The sequence below is a fragment of the Hevea brasiliensis genome, chromosome 16, assembly GCF_030052815.1.
Source record: "Hevea brasiliensis isolate MT/VB/25A 57/8 chromosome 16, ASM3005281v1, whole genome shotgun sequence".
In the NCBI taxonomy this organism is placed as follows: Eukaryota; Viridiplantae; Streptophyta; class Magnoliopsida; order Malpighiales; family Euphorbiaceae; genus Hevea; species Hevea brasiliensis.
In genome coordinates, this window is record NC_079508.1 from 21,148,108 (window position 1) to 21,164,301 (window position 16,194).

The window sequence follows — 16,194 nt, forward strand, 5'->3', positions numbered from 1 at the left end:
GAATGCCTCCATATGAAGCTTTGTATGGCAGAAAGTGCAGAACTCCCTTATGTTGGGATGAAGTAGGTGAAAGGAAGATGATTGGGCCAGAAATTATTCAACAGACAGAGGAAAAGATCAGATTGATTAGAGATAGACTCAAGGCTGCATCAGACCCTCAGAAGTCCTATGTTGATATGAAGAGAAGAGATATTGAATATGCAGTGGGTGATAAGGTATTTCTCAAAGTTTCTCCTTGGAAGAGGATTATGAGATTTGGCAGAAAGGGGAAACTGAGTCCTCGTTTCATTGGACCTTATGAGGTTCTGGAAAGAGTGGGTCCTTTGGCATATTGGTTGGCATTACCTCTAGAGCTAGCAAGGATACACAGTGTCTTCCATGTGTCCATGTTAAGGAGATACAGATCAGACCCATCTCATGTACTATCAGTTGAAGAGATTGAGGTAAATCCAGACCTCTCATATGAGGAAGAACCCATAGAAATTCTGGCATATGAGGTGAAGCAGCTGAGGAACAAACAGATACACCAGGTTAAAGTGCTGTGGAACCATCATTCAGGCCAGGAAGCTACTTGGGAACGTGAAGAGGATATGAGGAGACAATACCCACAGCTATTCAGAGACTAATGCCAGGTAAAATTTCGAGACGAAATTTATTTAAGGGGGGGGGGGGGGGAGAATTGTAACACCCCTATGTTCAGTAGTGCGTCGTACTATTCCGATGACCAGTGTTGTCCGGACAGCTAGGATGCCTAGAACTATACTTCGATATGAGTGAGGAGACATAAAATAATGAAATACAAGAAAATAAAATACAAGAAAAACAAAGGAAAAATAATAGCAAAGAAATGTAACCAAGTTAAGCGAGCCGAGAACCCTAGCGATGGGTGATCGCACCGGGAAGTCACGGCGTGGATCGTTGACTAGCCCTGGATCGCGAAGAACTCTGAAAAATATTTTTAGGACTTAAAGAGACATCAATTGAAGTATAAATATCATTAGAAATATCAAAGAGAAATTAATTAATTAGTACAAAGAAAAAACGAGAAATCGAGAAAATGACAAAAATCGGTGTTACTGAAAAATCAGGAATATAACCCAAAGTGGGGCATTTTGGTCAATTGACACCTAGAGTTGACCTTTGACCTAAATGTCCATTAAAAAAATGAGTGATAATAAATTTCAAAACCCCATAAAAAGAAGAAATTACATAGGTAATATAATTAAAGAGAAATGAGGGGGGGGGGGGATTAATTGAAATAATGAAACTTTACTTATTATATTAATTAGCCTAAAGTTAGTGGAGTATATTATATTAATTAACCTAAAGCTAGTGGAGTATATAAGTACATATGGACATATTCCATCACTTAAAAATCTCATTTCCTTCATTTCACCATCCATGGCCGAATGGTCCTTCTCCCTAATTCCTCCATTGCCGTCCATACAAGAGCTCCATGCACCACTGATCAAGCCATGATTCCATGCAAGTATCTTCATTAAACTTGGTCTACACATCATGGGCAGCATGTAGGAAGCAAGAAAGAGGAGTTTTGGTGAAGATTTAACAAGCCCCAACAATAGGTAAGTGTTTAAATTGATTTATTTCTTAAGTAAAGTTTATGGGAGGCTTGAGATGAACAAATTGATGAAGAAAATTTGAGGTTTTGGTGAGTTGTTATTATGCACTAGTTTAGGCAGCCATGGTAATTAAAGAGTTTGAATTATTGTTCACATGCAATTGATGGGTATTGATGTTGATTAAAGTGAATAAAAGTTTTAGTAGGTTAATTCTTGGTGTATATTAAAGTTGAGCACTTGAGTTGGAAATTTTGTTGAATTTGAAATTATATACGTGAATGCCTAAATGGACAGCCATGAAATTGTACACTAAATGAAATGTTATTACATGTATTGTGAAGAATTAATGTTGACTAATGTGAATTAAAGTGTTGGTAAGTTAACTTCATGCATATGTAATGGTGGACCAAGTGGAAATTTGAGTTTGAAGGCAATTATGGAGGCTTGACAAATATGGCAGCTTGTTAACTCTTTGAAGGATGCTAGAATTCATGAAGTTGTTTAATGAATTGTGGTCCTAAAGTTTGCCAAATATGTATGTAAGTTAGTGGTGAAGATATATGTTATGATAGTGGACATGTAAATGAGCATGAATAGGTGATTAAATTGTTGTAATTGAGTTTGACAAATTCTGCACTTTATGGTGTATGTTGAATGTGATTGTAAGCTGCCAAAATGATCAAAAATATGTGGTAAAATATGTTTAGGTTATGGTACAAACCAAAGTTGACATGAATGTCGAGTTTGGTAATGCTAAAAGTGACCTTTGATGAGAAATGAAGAAAATACAATAGGGCAGTTTGTGTTTTGGGCTTAGAACCTTAAGTGTGTGGCTCCAATTGGTATGAGACCAATTAGAGGTGAAACTAGGCACAAAATGTGCCAACTTTCATGAAGGAAGCTTGCTAAAATTCTGCTTGTAAGGTAACTTGAAAAATGACCAAATCCGGATTAGTGCAATTAAGGCCAAAAAAATTGACCATTTTTGCAGCAGTAAGTGTTTCGGCCATAACTCACTCAAAATAGGTCCAATTGACCTGAAATTTTGACCATGAATAGTTAAGACCTATATCTACAAGTCTTATGAAGACACCAAAGCCCAAAAATGATCATAAACAAGTCAAACAGCTTGCACAAATTCGGGTCCAAAAATTGGCCGAACCAACATTGACTTAAAATGACCTAAAGTGACCAATTTTGATGCACTTTGACCAGCAATAGTAAAATGACCATAACTCGGTCTACATAACTCAGAATGACCTGAAATTTTGGCCCGCATGCAATAAGACATAGATCTACAAGTTTGTAGTTTTGACCGAAACCCGAAAACCAAGGAAACTAGGTCATCCGACTAGCTGGAATCCAGCAAATTACAAGAAAATGCAAGATACATGGAAATGAGTTTGGTAACATATACCAACCCTAAAAGACTATTGAATGTGACATATTAGTAATATTAAAACCTAATTTACCTAGAATGCATTGAGGGTTGACATATTAGGTTGACTAAGTAAATAGTAGAATTTAGTGAATTAATTATCAAGCATTATCGTTAGAGACAGTTTAAATGAGTACTGAAACACTTCAAATTGTGTTTCTCAGTTAGCAAAGACTTAGGGAAAGGGAAGGAAACACTGAGTCAAGGCCAGGAGACAGTTATCAGAGATTTGTGCACAACAGTTATTTCTTTTGAATTTTTCAATTGAAATAAATTATGACTATTTGTATATTATTGTTTTCAATCATGGAAATGTGTTTGAATGGATACTTATTGCTTGAAAAGCATTGTAAATGGTTTGAAACTGTGGAAAAATTGATTTAGTGTGATTTGTGAAAATTAAAGTTAATTATGAATTGTGTTGCCATTTTGTGAATGAAATTATAACTTTGGAAATTTATTGGATTCTTACGAATCATTTGAATAAAATGTTTGGAATTGATTTTCTGTTCACACTTAGCATGACAGTATCACATCATTCCTTCTCCATTTATGGGGTTGTGATCGTTTATTTTTCTCCCTCTCTGGTTTACCAGTTGAGGTGATCGGATGAGTACTCATTATATAGCTAGCTTCCTTCCTCATTGATTTCGATTAGTGGGGTTGTGATTGCTTTGTCGTGGTGTATAATGCGACATTAATCAGAAAATTGTGTCATGGCTTAAGTTGTGTATGAATTGGCAACACTGTATTCTTAAATTATTTGACTAAATTGTGTTATTATAAGCTTTGATAATTTGTGAAATGGAGTTTAAATTCTTATTGACATTCACTGTCTTTTGAATTTAACCATGTTTTGATTATTGAGATTTATTGTGATATTGTGAAATAGAGTTTAAATTCCTTATGACATTCATTGTCTTGAATTTAATTATGGTTTTACGTATCCGTCATTTATATGATTTATGAATTGTGATTTAAAGTTGTATTTGGTTAATGTTGTGCATCACTGAGACATTGTCTCAGCGATAGCTTTTCATTGCTGTCACAGGTAGACAGACGGATAGGGTAGCAGACTAGGCTGCTAGTGCATTCAGCGAGAGATCATCGGGTATATTGAGTATACCACATTTGCATTTTGTACTGTAATGTATGTTCACTGTATGTATATATTGTTCTTGATTTTGAGCAGTTGTAAATTAAAATTGTACATTGAAGTTGTAAAATAAATTATGAGTTATTTTGGCTTGTAAAAAAAAAAATTGTACTTGTATTTCTTTTATCTCAGTCTTTAAAAAATTATCGTGGATTCGAGTTGAAAAACTTATTGTGTTAAATTATGTTGGAGTTTGAGATTGAGAAAAATATTGAAGTGTTTTTTTACAGGTTTTCTGAAGAACTGTTTTATTCAAAATACAGATGGCACTCTGCCAAAATTTTTACAGAAATCCCTAATAGTCCAAATGTGTTAGCTGTTTCACTTCACTTCAAAAAGTTTTTTTTAACACCTGTAAATAGTGCTCACCACTGTAAAAAGAAGTAAGAAAAGTTTTAAAATCCCTTGTAGTGTATTTAATGGGTTATCAGTAGACAAAGTTGGTAATTCATTAGGTATACTACGGGATCATGTTATGCCTTACTGAGGGGTAGGGTGTGACATTATTAGTTGTGCACTACTGAATGATATACTCAGCGATCGCTTTTTTATGCTGTCGCAGGTAAGGAAAAGGAGAAGGCTGCCGAGTGAGAGATTTGGAAGCAGCATTTTAGTATTGTTTGTGGGCATATATTGTAGGTATACCCCTGTAATTTCCTTTTGATGTATTTTGTACCTATATGTATGGATGTACGGACATTTAGCAGTTTGTATTTAAAAGCATTGCATTGCTATCACATTTTGAGTTTGTAACTATTTTGTATTTTACTTTGAGACTTATGAAAATGTAACTTTTACAGTATTTAGTCTATCATTATTTCCAATTAATATTTACATGGAATTTTAACTATTCTCATGCTGTTTTCCGCAAAAGAATTGATAAGATAAAAAGTTATGGTTTGTTTTAAAATCCTTTGTAGCATAACTAATGGGTTATCTATAGGTGGAGTTCCGTAATTCATTAGGTATGCTACGGGAACATGTCGTACCTTACAAGGGATAGGGTGTGACAATATATATATATATATATATATATATATATATATATATATATATATATATATATATATATATATATATAAGTAAAACTCTGTTTTCAAATTATTGGTTTTAGAGAAATACATGACTAAGTATTTATAGTCTAATTAAAATTTAATACCTATTATTTTTTTAATTTTAATATTGTATTAAAAGATTATAATTAGTATTTTTTTTATAAATTTACTTTATAAGGCGACATTATCAGCCATGCACAATCTTTATTTTTTAAATACAATTTTTTCTTTTAATACACAGACAATCATTTAATTACAATAAGTAATTTTAGTTTTTTTTTACAAATTTCTAAAATCGATCAAATAGAGCTCTTCGCAAAATGCACCCTAATGAAGTAAAGAAACCTAATAGAAAATTTGATCTGTTATTTTCTGTTAATTATTTAGATATGAAGTTAGATCGGTGTATTTACACTTACAATTAAAATCTTATTATCCCTGACACAGTCGTAATCCTGCACGAACCTGAGGAAAATATTATACATATTTCTAATATGTTTAAATTAAGTAAAATCAACTTAACGCTAAAATAACTTTTGATTTTTAATATTATAAGTGATCAATTGAATACGTATTTGAGAAAGAATAAATGTATATTCAATATTTTTCTAAAATTTGAATATTCATGATCGTAATCGGTTTCTAGAATAAGCCATGAACAAAGTTAAGTTATTATTTTATGTACAATAATAAGCAGCTCCATTAATGCATGTCCATTGAAAACAAAAACGTTATTATTATTATTAAATTTTAATAGTGAGCCTATGTATGTGGATCTCACAATAATAATAATAATAATAATAATAATAATAATAATAATAATAATAATAATAATAGTAATCATCTTAGTTAATTATATCACACAAGTAGATTTTTTTTTTCTGATAAAAGAATAAATTTATAATTAACTTTTAAAATTGAGATAAAATGATAAAAATTAAAAGCATGAAATGATATTGTTTTATTCATAAGTCTATTAAATTAAATTTTAATTAATTAATTGGAGAAGTCAACTTATGAAATTAAAAGAAGAAAAATGTGCTAAATTTTTCCTAGTTTCATTATTGAAATTTCGTTTATATAAAAAAATAAAAATTACAAAAATAGTGCCTTATGATTATGCTTCTTTTTGAAGTGAGGTCCCGAACTTAAGTTTGTAACAAACAGGTATCCTATTATTTCACATACTATTAACAAAATGAAAACTTTTGCTTATTAATCATTAAATTTTTTTTTAATAAAAAAGGCCTTTCTTTGTTATTAGTCTATCTTAACTTAAAATCCTATAATCTAACAATCTATTTTATTTTAACTCAAAAAAAAAAAAATACTATTGTGATATTAATAATATTACAAGTGCACAATCTTATTCTTAACTAAAAAAAGCTTCAACAAGTTTTAAATTTTATTACTATTGTTATTCTTATCAAGAGCGGATTTACTTTAAAGTTAGTAGGGCCAACTGACTTCAAAATTAGGATAATTATATATATATATATATATATATATATATATATATAAATTAGGAAAATCTCATCCAAAAATCATTAAGAACCCACTCAAAATTAATAATAAAATTAATAATTTATCTAATTTTTTTAAATAATGATATAAAGTTGAAGTATTATTAAATATAAAAATTTAAATTAAAAATATTTTCTCTATATATTTATATGAAATTTTAAGTCAATATTAATAAAAAGATAAAAAAAAATTCTTAATATTATATTTTAAGGAAGTTTTAACTATTCTCTTGAATGCTTTTTTTTTTTTTTTGTCTCTTTCACCTTTTCATATTCATAAGAATCACAATAATTTTTCCTCATGTCCCTTTTTTAAGGTCTTTTTCTATTTTTAATTAGTTAGCTTTTTCTTTTGTTATTTTTGTGAAAAATGCAATATAATTACTATGAATATTGATGAGATATGTTTCTAATAAGGGAGAGTTCATGACAGAAAATTCATCAAGTTACTAATTTGCACCATTATAAAGTAGAGTTATTTTATAATGTCATGAATTTACACCTTCAAAAGCTTAATAGACATGATACTAATATGAATATCAAATTACTTCTATGTAGCATACTTAAATCCAAATGATTACAAGAAATAGATCTTATCCAGAACTATTATAAATTTAAGATTATAGTGAGAATTTATTGTTTTACGAACTTGTTTTTCTTTAATTTTTACTATATTCTTGTTAGATATAGAAATTTTGCATACATTATTTTGAGTTTTTTCCTCAACAAATAGTTTATTAAAAATATAATTTTTTTTCTCCATTTGAATTGAGTAAAACAAATTTTTTTACTCACTAATTCAATTTTCTAACTCAATTTTTTTACCCACTAATTCAATTTTTTTAACTCCACCCTTAATTGTTGTTATTATTATTACTATTATGAGTGGAGGATTGCCATCTATTTTCATGATCTTATTATAATTTGTATAAAAATTGTCACCACCCAAACTTTGGACCACATTGGCACTAGGACTTGGGTTAGCATAAGACCCCTAAAGCCTATAGTAAGCCTCACTATTCTCTAGCTCAACCTTAAAGCCCATATCCAAGCCCATTTTTAAGAAATCAACCAGACAAAGTCTGACTATAACCTGGACCATCCAACGGGGAGTTCTTAACTCACCTGACCTGTAATCACAAAATATACAAATTTGGGGAGCTCAACTCACCTTTAAAATCCTCAATCAATCAATGAAGTTTAATGGGAGCTCAACTCCCTCATCCATCATATCTGTCCATCCCGTTCAACCATACATACATAATATTAAGTTTACAACCTCAATTAATAATCTTTTACAGCCTCAAATCAATAAAATATTTCTAGCACATGCAGAGTTCTAGAGTTTGCATCCCTATGAATGAAATGCAACATCTTCACACAATTTAAACAAGTCAAGTCATAATTATACCAACGGTAATCTAGAGCACTCACACACCCACGTGTCAAATCCATACTCATACATATATATATATATATGAGAGCTGATCCCTTATACAACTCTCTTAGTTTCAACCTTTGCCAGCAAGATTAACTCAAAGCTGGACTTTCTCTTAATATCCAAATGCAGGGGCCAGCGAGATTAACTCGAGCCATGCCTACCCTGACTTATCCAAAAAAAAGATCTAGTCCCAGTGAGTCAAGCTCTAGCCGCGTCTACCTGTCCTACCCATCTCTATATGCACACCAACTCACACACGCAACTCCAGATCGCCATAAAGCAATAACCATAGTAATGTTATCAAATACAAATGCAATACAAGGCATGCCTAGTGAATAACTATGTACATATATCTATAAGTGATGCATAAATATGCCTTGAATACGTAATAATATTTAAATTATAAGTAAAATCAATATTTACTCACAGTACTCCACAAATCACTGCAGCGGCTGGATGGAGGAGGAAGGCTGGCCCAGCTCACCTAAATAATTGAATTATAAACTAATCAATATTTACTTAAAATAAAACAGTGAAAGAGTTAAAGAATAGCCAAAGTTTTATCGAAAATCTGGTAGAGTTCCCTCTATACCTAGGACCTACTAAACCTGCAAAGTGATCCAAATAACACTTTTAATCACAAATTCCATATCCATATCTCAACAAAATCATATTGCCCCTCCTGGGCCCTTTAAACTAGGCAAAACCCACAAAGTTAGAAAATTATATTTTAGTCCCTAAAACTATTATTTTATAACAATTACTCAAACGAGCTCTAAAAATTCTAAAATTTTTCCCTTACGGTCCTTAACACTGTTAATAAGCTATTACAAAAGGAACCATAATTTTCTAACTACCAATGAATATTTTACGGATTTTTATTCTAAACTCGGTACTAGGTAAATAAGGAAACTTAGGATTCAAGTTTACCTATGAAGGAGCAGAAGCATGAAAGTTGTTCATTAGAGCATTGAATTTCAAAAATTTTCTTCTAAGGTTACATGCATCATACCACATCTCTTATGTGCCTAATTAATTTCAATGCTCAATTGCATATTAAAACACTTTTAATATGTATTAGGATCTATGTTTGCCATTTAAGATTGTGAATTAACAAATTAATTCATTTAAACCCTAGTTTAAAAGAGGAGTTAGAGCACTAACCTCTTTGATGCACTATGGATGTGATTGGCACCTTTAGGAAGCACCTATGACCCCAAGTGTTGTCCCTCTAGCTTGTCCACACCAAGATCACCAATGGGCAGCCCCCAATTTGCTTCTCAAGCCTTTGATAACCAATTATAAATTGGGTTTTAGCCTTTAGAGAGGTAGTATGTGTGTATAAGACACTAGAAACAATTTCTAGCAATTTTAATTCAAAGGATTTTGGGGAATTCTCTTTGAATTGATGAGACAAGATGAAGAGAAGAGGGGGAGAGAAGTGTGCCGCCACACATAAGAGAGAAAGGACAGGTGGCTGATTTTTTTTTTTTCTTATAACATCTCTTTATATAATTAGGTCAAGTAATCACTTAAACCTATGCCACATGTCACCACCACATTGCATCTTATTTTTTATTGACTTAATCACATTAAGCCAAGTGTCAAAGCTAGACTTAATCTTGACTTTGATCATTTTACATGATAGGAAGACAAATGGCAAGCTTATATGATGCCATGTGTCACCATCTCATGGTATCACATGTCACCATATGAAATGACCAAATTACCCTTATGTTGTAATTTTGAGGTCTCAACCCAAAATCATTATTTCTCCTCTTCAAATCAATTTATATCAAATATAAATTAATTAATAATCTCTATTAATTAATTTCTCACAATTAAATTCATATTTAAACACTTTAAATATATATACATCCAATAACCCAGATTTGGTTTCAAGTCATGCTAGGGACTTTGCAATCTTATTACAAACCAAACCTATTTAATTAATCAATTAAATCACATTTTATTTGGTGATTATCTTGTATATGTGTGTGACTCACTAGGCTCATAACTAATTGGCAATGAGATATGATATTAACTCTTAATATGATCAAAACTCTTTCTTACCATAAATGATTTCTCTAAATCATTTTAGGCAGCTCATAGACCATGGTTGACACCTAGCATAGCGTGCCATGGCCATCCAATCAGTAATAAGAAATACCTTAAATGAACCTTTAATCATATGTTACCATACACTAGAATCTCTCTGTTACAAAATCCTAATTTGAGTTGGAGTCATAATTTATGTCAAACCCCATTTGCTATGAATGTTATGTTCTCTTTTAATTTTAGTTCTTGATTAATTAGATTTTCTTGTCAAAAACTCTTTTTTGACTAAATCTGTCTGTCCTGGCCAGGAACTTGAAACATCAAGAACAATTAAATGAACATAGGATTTTATCCCTATTTACTTAGGGTAATAGATTATATCTTGATCAATACCTACCTCCATATATAACTAATAGGAGCCAACACATGCCCAAATATCCATACACAGTACAAGTATGAAAGCAGTATCAAACTCAAATCACCTATATACAAGATAACTGTGTTATCTCAGGTCTAAAGATTATATGTACTGATATGATATATGACAATGCATTGACAAGAGTAAACTCCATGTGCTAATCATATGCGTCACTGGTTCGGTTTACTTATCATGTATAAGTGCCTATCACGTTTGTTATATGGCATGAGACTCACCATTCCATCTTATTTATATCTCATATAAATCCCTTGGGAACAAACATGATTACAATCTTTCTGGATAAGTCATGTCCTTATTGTGAAGTATCCTTGATTGTGAACAAATTTATGATACTTTGTACTACAAATACTGTCACTTATATTCTTAACAACTTAAAATAGAATTTCTAATAAAATATCAATGGACTTTTTCTATTACACATAAATACATTATGTAAATGGAAAAGTGAAATTGCCTTTTATTAATAAAATATGTATAAAATACATACTAAATGATATGCTCTAGGGCATACTACTAGCGATCTCCCACTAGTACTAGAGTCATTCATTATAATATCTTAGACCCATCTTCTCAAGATGTCGGTCTAACTGAGCTAGGCTTCGTGAATGGATCAGCTAGATTTTCAGCTGATGCTATTTTCTGCATGGCTATATTGCCTCACCCAACTATTTCTCTGATAATGTGGTAGCGACTTTCTATGTGTTTGGATTTCTGGTGAGACCGAGGTTCCTTATATCCAAACAGCCTCTTTTACAGCATCTGATGCAGTAATATGCTGAGCCTCTATAGTGGAATCAGTAGTCGTACTCTGTTTGGAACTCTTCCAACTGACTGCACCTCCATTACAAATAAACACAAACCCAGAGGTAAACTTTCTATCATCGATATCTGATTGGAAATCAGAATCAGTATAACCATCCAATTGCAAGTCACCACCTTCATAAATCAAGAATAAATCCTTAATTCTTTTCAAGTACTTAAGGATATTCTTGACAGCTGTCCAGTGTTCCAAACCTGGATTGGATTGAAATCTGCTAGTCAAACTAACAGCATGTGCAATATCCGGCCTATTACACATCATTGCATACATCAAACTTCCAATAGCCAAAGCATATGGAATTTTGGCCATTTTATCTGTTTCTTCAGGTGTCTTTGGAGACATCTCTTTAGAAATATGGATACCATGTCTTACTGGTAACGATCCTCTCTTGGAATCAAGCATGTTAAACCTCTTTAACACCTTTTCCAAGTATAGACTTTGGGATAAACTAATTATTCTTTTCACTCTATCTCTATAGATGCGAATTCCAAGAATATAGGTTACCTCCCTTAAGTCTTTCATGGAGAATGTATTTGATAACCATACTTTTACAGTTGTCAACATACATATGTCATTACCTATCAACAGAATATCATCCATATATAAGATAAGGAAAGTGATAACACTATCACAAACCTTCTTATATACACATGGCTCATCCACATTTTTGATAAAACCAAATGACTTAATGGATTCATCAAAACGGATGTTCCAACTCCTTAAAGCTTGTTTCAACCCATAAATGGATAACTTTAGCTTGCATACCTTGGAACCATCTTGGGATTCAAAACCCCTAGGTTATTCCATGAAAATGTTTTAATCAATGTATCCATTAAGAAAAGTTATTTTGACATCCATCTGCCAAATCTCATAATCATAGTATGCAGCAGTTGCTAATAGAATCCTAATTGATTTAAGCATGGCAACAGGCGAGAAAGTCTCCTCATTGTCTATTCCTTGCCTTTGGCGAAGTCCTTTCGCTACTAGCCTTGCTTTATAAGTCTCTACCTTTCCATCAGAACCAATTTTCTTCTTGAAAACCCATTTATTCCCTATAGGTACAATACCTTTAGGTGGGTCAACAAGGTCCCAAACTTTGTTCTTATGCATGGAATCAATTTCAGATTTCATAGCTTTAATCCATTTTGAAGAGTCTATATCTGATATAGCCTCTTCATAGGTAAGTGGATCATCTCTATGATTTACTTCTTCATGAGTAAACAACTCTTGTTCATCTTAATGAAAAAAACAATATCTCACTGGTGGGTGAGATATCCTGGTTGATCTGCGATGAATTACTATAGATGTTTCATCAATAGGTGTAGGTTGACTAGATGGATATATATTCATTTGATCTGTTGGCCGGTCAGAATTCTCCAATTCTAACTCTATTTGCCTTCCTTTGCCTCCTTCTTGAATAAACTATTGTCCAAGAAATATGGCATCCATGCTTACCACAACCTTTTGTGATGTAGGCAAATAAAAATAATATCCAAAACTTTCTTTTGGATATCCAACAAATTGACCTTTTTCTGATCTGGTTTCTAATTTATCAGTATTCAGCTTTTTGATATAAGCTGGACAACCCCAAATCTTAACATGCTTAAGACTTGGTTTTCTTCCATGCCATATCTTATAAGGTGTGGAAGAAACTGATTTTGATGGAATCCTATTCAGAATATGCAAAGCTGATTCTAATGCAAATCCCCAAAAAGAGATTGGCATATCAGTATAGTTCATCATACTGCATATCATATCTAATAGGGTATGATTTCTCCTTTCAGATACACCATTCAATTATGGCGTTCCTGGAGAAGTCAGCTGGGAAACAATGCCATGCTCCTTCAAGTATTCATCAAATTCAGTACTTAAGTATTCACCTCCACGATCTGATGGAAAAGTTTTAATACTTTTTCCTGTTTGATTTTCTACTTCAGATTTAAATTCTTTGAACTTTTCAAAGGATTCATGTTTGTATTTCATCAAATACAAATACCCAAACCTTGATTTATCATCAGTAAAGGTAATAAAGTAATGAAAACCACCTCTAGCCATTTCCTTAAATGGACCACATACATCACTTTGTATTAGCTCCAAAATATTTTTAGCTCTTAGTCTTGTCCAATAAAGGGTGATCTAGTCATTTTACCTTGAAGGCAGGATTCACAAGTTGGAGTAGATTCAAAACCCAATGAGGATAAAATCCCAATTTTCTCCAGTTTTGCAATCTTATCTTCTGCAACATGACCTAATCTTAGGTGCCAAAGATATTTTGAACTTGAGTTGATTTTCATCATGGCATTACATTCTTTTAGATTGCTTGCATTCAATTTGTGTTTATCATTATTATCCAAATAATAAAGGCCATCATGCATATAACCCAAGCCAACATATTTATTTCCAAAATAAATATTACAAACATCATCTATGAACTGAAATTCATAACCATTTCTAGTCAAACTAGATATAGAAATAATGTCCTTAAAAGCATCAGGTACATAAAAAATATTATTCAAACACAAAACATGTCCACACATGTAAAAAGATTTAGATCCTATGGCTAAAGCTTCAACGGTTGAGCCATTTCCAATCTAGAGTCTAACATCTCGAGCATGCAAGCTGCTACTATTTGCTAGTTTCCAAATATCATAAGAAATGTGAGAACTGGCACCAGTATCTAAAACCCAAACTGTAGATGAACTATGAGCATCATCAGCATCTAAATAACAAGATATAGACATACCTTCTGAAGGTGTATCCTTCTTGTCCTTAAGAGAAGTAAGATACTATGGGCAGTTCCTTTTCCAGTGCCCATCCTTTTGGTAGTGGAAACACTTTCCTTTGCCTCCATCAGCTTTGGTCTTCCCTTTCTGTTTGGCTATCTTTTTGGAAGGTTATGGAACTTAAGGTTTCTTTTTCTTATTACCCTTCTTCTTTTTGGACTTTCCAACATAAGAACAAGATGCAATCAAAGTACCTCTTTTCCTTTATTGCTCGGCATATTCTTTTGGGCAATAACAAGTATGTTAAGTAAGCCAGCCAAGGTGTATTCCTGCTTAGTCATATGGAAATTTGTCATAAAATTCCCAAATGACTCAGGTAGGGACTGAAGGATCAAATCCGTCTGCAGTTGGAAATCCATGTTAAAGTCAAGATGTTCCAACTGCTCTATAAGTCGAATCATCTTGTGGACATGATCCCCAACATTCTGTCCCTCAGACATCCTCATTCAAAATAGCTGCCTAAATATCTCATACCTAGCATTCCTACTATGCTCACCATACAACTCTTATGGGTGAAGGAGGATCTCACTTGCATTTTGCATGTTCTCATGCTGCTTCTGTAACTCATTACTCATAGAAGCAAGCATGTAACATTTGGCTCTCATATCATGCTCCTTCCACTTGTCCAAATTATCATGTTCCTCTTCAGTGGCCTCTGGAGGTAAGGGACTAGGAACCTTTGAGTCTAGAACATATCCTATATGTTCAAGGTTCAGGACAAGTTTCAAATTTCTGAGCCAATAAAAAAGATTAAGTCCTATCAACCTATTGTGATCAAGTATGCTCGCAAGTATAATGGATGGTGGTGGTTGTTGTGTGCTCATTATCAGAAGAATAACTAAAGAAAATAACTAGATTAATTAGTAAATGTATCAAGTAATTAACCAAAATGATTATGGTCTTTTAATCAAATTGGTCCTCCCACTAACTTGGCAAATCCTACACTTCCAAAGTAGAAAACGGAAATCCTAGTTGGATGGATTTCTAGTGGGTGATTGAATTCTTATAGTCTTATTGATCATCCTCAGGCACATCCATTATTGGAATTACAATAAACTATAAGTGAGCAACTCCTTGCCCATCACATCTCATGTGAGGTTCAATCATTTATCTAGCCCCTAATGCTCAAAATCTCAGGCACATCCATTAATGATTTATCTTGCATTAGTTAAGCTGATCCCATTAAGCCAATAAACATGCAAATAATTTTAATGTCCTCAGGCACATCCATTTTTGGCCATTAACTTATTTACATATTTACAACATCTCATGCTTAATAATTATTCTTAAGAAAATCTCTTAAATTAAATGCATCACATGCAAGTATTTAAAATTTCTTAAAATAATTGCCTTAATGGAGGGCCCACGATATAATTATTTAATTATATCATTTCCAACTTAATCATTTGTTTGGAAGATTTAGTGGTCGGCTTAATTACTATTATGGTCTCACTTTGCACATTATCCAATTAGCATGCATATATCATATACTTGCATACATTCCCATACATCTCATGCATACATGGATAAATAATAAATATGGTATGATCATGGACTTTCTAAAGGATTCAATTTTGAGCCACTAAGAATTAAATCAGGGCATTCCTAGGTGCATTTCATTCATTCATTTTACAAGAGTTGCTAAAGGAGTACATAATCAACACTTGATCTTGAATTCCTCTCACTGATGCCACCAATGCTCTTGACCTCCTTGATCTTCTTGCAATCAAATTACATTGTAATCGTTGGCATATCAAGGTGAATTTATAAGAATATGGACTTTAAAGTCCTTAAATAAATGAAATTAAAACCAAATTATTACAACACTTATACCAAAAATAAAATTAATTATTTTACAACCCAAAGAAAAATAAAAGAAATAAATCCAATCACATTGGTCT